Source organism: Octopus bimaculoides, chromosome 7, assembly GCF_001194135.2.
Source record: "Octopus bimaculoides isolate UCB-OBI-ISO-001 chromosome 7, ASM119413v2, whole genome shotgun sequence".
NCBI lineage: Eukaryota > Metazoa > Mollusca > Cephalopoda > Octopoda > Octopodidae > Octopus > Octopus bimaculoides.
This window is the reverse complement of record NC_068987.1, coordinates 56,344,555-56,347,356: the sequence shown is the minus strand read 5'-3', so window position 1 is coordinate 56,347,356 and position 2,802 is coordinate 56,344,555.

Genomic DNA, 2,802 nt, shown 5'->3' with positions numbered 1-2,802 from the left:
CGTCTTGGGCGACATATTATACCAAATAATGGCCTCGACCGGTGAAATGTAGCCCCTCTCTGCTATGGTCTTGATGGTACGATGATGCCTCTCCACAACCCTATTGCCACTTGGCTGGTATGCCGCCCTGAAGAAACGGCTGACATGCCACTTGTCGAGCATTTCCGCCAGCACCTCCGAGCGAAACGCAGTGCCATTGTCTATAAGCAGCTCATCCACAGGGCCTCATTCTAGGAATATCTCATTCAGTATTCTTGTGATTTCCTCCCCAGTCCCCATCTTCATCTCCCTCCATATGGCCAACCGCCCCGGCCTGCAGTCGACCATCAAGAGGTATGTCCCCTGCCGATAGTGCGTCACATCCACTGCCAGTTGTCTCCAGTTATGTTCCACTGGAATGTTTCCTGCCTCATGCATGCCCGGAGCGGGGTCAATGGACTGGCACCTGTCGCAGCTCCCAACTACTCTTTGCACACTCTGCCTGGTCACATCAGAGTCAACTTTCCCGGTTAGGAACAGGGTCCTGTCCACCTCCATGTGAGGCTTGGCATGTAATCTCCTCAGCTCCGAGTCACTCAGTCGACACACCGCAGCCACTCCTTGCTCCAGATCCTCTGACACCTGCAACCAGGCTTTCTTTACTCTGGTCAGGACGTCCGCTCTATTCCTCTCTGAGGGCACAAAAACCACGGCAGCTAGCTCGCCCAGAATTCCCAGACGACGTTTTATCAGCATCTCTGCACCCCCCCCCTTTGGTTCGCACCCTCCGCTCGCCTGTGATCACTGATCCCACTCATTTAAGTATAGAAGCGGAATCCGTCCGGATCTCGATGGTATGCAGCCCCCACCTCAAGGCCAGGTTCAGCCCTTTCAGCACGGCATGCAGTTCCACATGGAACAGGATAGGACATGAAACAATGTAATGCGAATGGGAACTGTAAATAACCCCTGCTTTTCCGGGTATTACCTGGTAATTGAGCCAGTATATGTGTGTGCGTGTGTGTAGTAGCTTCGATCGCTAAATTTCACTTAACAGTTCAACAGCACTTTTCTCACGGTAAAACAATGGTTTTTCAGTGAGTGACAGCAGTTACATTTGCCAGATGCCTTCGCCAAGCAGAATAATGTCTTTGCCACCAAAAGCTAGAACAGAGATAACAGACCGCCAACGAAATCTATTGTTTTCAATAATATGTCTATCCTTCTGGCTGGTTTAGGATAGTTATAAAAACAAGAACTCCGTAAGCCAAAGGCAGTTAGTCAGAACCGAGTCTGGCTGACCGGCTGAACAAAACCCCGTCTTTAAAGGAAAAGGTACAAAAGGACAACTATGGTAACTCACCGACGAAGCAGTTGTTTCGTTCTACCACTCTCACTAACTCACTTTCTTTTCTCTGTAACATTACCATCTCTATATATATTAGTATGAGAACGTGTACATATATACCGGCCGAAATTAACTCTTTTTACCTCGCATGCTTTTCCATTTACTAATTGTACAAACCAACTCGTCGTGGTTTTGGATATATTCAAAGTAACGGTAAATAAATATCTCTTTACAACTTCAATCACTGTTCTTTCATCTTTCACATCTTACAACATGCCATTGCAATAAATCTTTGCCGTTACACACACACACACACACACACACACACACATTATATTTATATATTTATGTGTGTGTGTGTGTGTGTGTAATCAAGACATCAGAATGTGGAATGAAGAATAATACATCTTCAAAATTTATTTATTTATTAAAACATCATATTACAATACGACACGTATTGTTTCCTTTGATACAATAGTTTTGTACATTTAGTTGATTCACATCAATTCAATTGATTAAATGTAAATCAATTAAATGCGCAAAACTATTATACAAGAACACTAGGAAACTTATCCTGCAGCAAAACATGTATGAATGTAAAACGAACAAAGGGCGTTTATAAATAAATAATTTTGAAGATGTATTATTTTTCATTCGTCATTTTGATGTCTTGATTATATGCCCTGAATTGTACAAGAAATCTATTGAAAAGAAACTCTGGATTTACCATTAGAGAGGGGTACAGTTTAATTGTTTATCTTAAACAATTCTAAACGTTTTCTATTTTGCGATATGGTTAACCAAATCTGGATTTCAACAGAGTGTTAATAGGGTATCTGCCCAAGTTTCAAATCTCGGTTCCTTTACGTTATACACACACACACACAGAGAGTCTTCTTTCGGTTTCCCGTCTACAAAGTCCAATCGCAAGGCTTTGATCGGCTTAGTGCTAATAGTAGAAAGGACTTGCCCAAGGTCTCATGCAGTATGACAGAACCTGAAACTATGTGGTTGGGAAGCAAACTACTTACATCCATGCCTGCACCTATGATATCTAGTAATACTTGATAAAATCAAATGCAGTTGAGAACCAAATGATTGGTTTCACCTTAATCATAACTGAATACTTACAATATTAGTGCATGAATTATTTCGTCTGTCTCTACGCTTTGAGTTCAAATTCCGCTGAGGTCGACTTTGCCTTTCATCCTTTCGGGGTCGATAAATTAAGTACCAGTTGCGTACTGGAGTCGATCTAATCGGCTGGCCTCCTCCCCCAAAATTTCGGGCCTTGTGCCTAGAATAGAAAAGAATATTAGCGCATGAATAAAACAGAGAAAACTCGGTAACAATACGTTTTTGATGAGTAATATATACTTGTTTCAAATTTTGGTACAAAGCCAGCAAGTTCGAAGGTGAGGGCTAATCGATTACATCGACTCCAGTACTCTACTGGTACTTATTTTATCGACCTC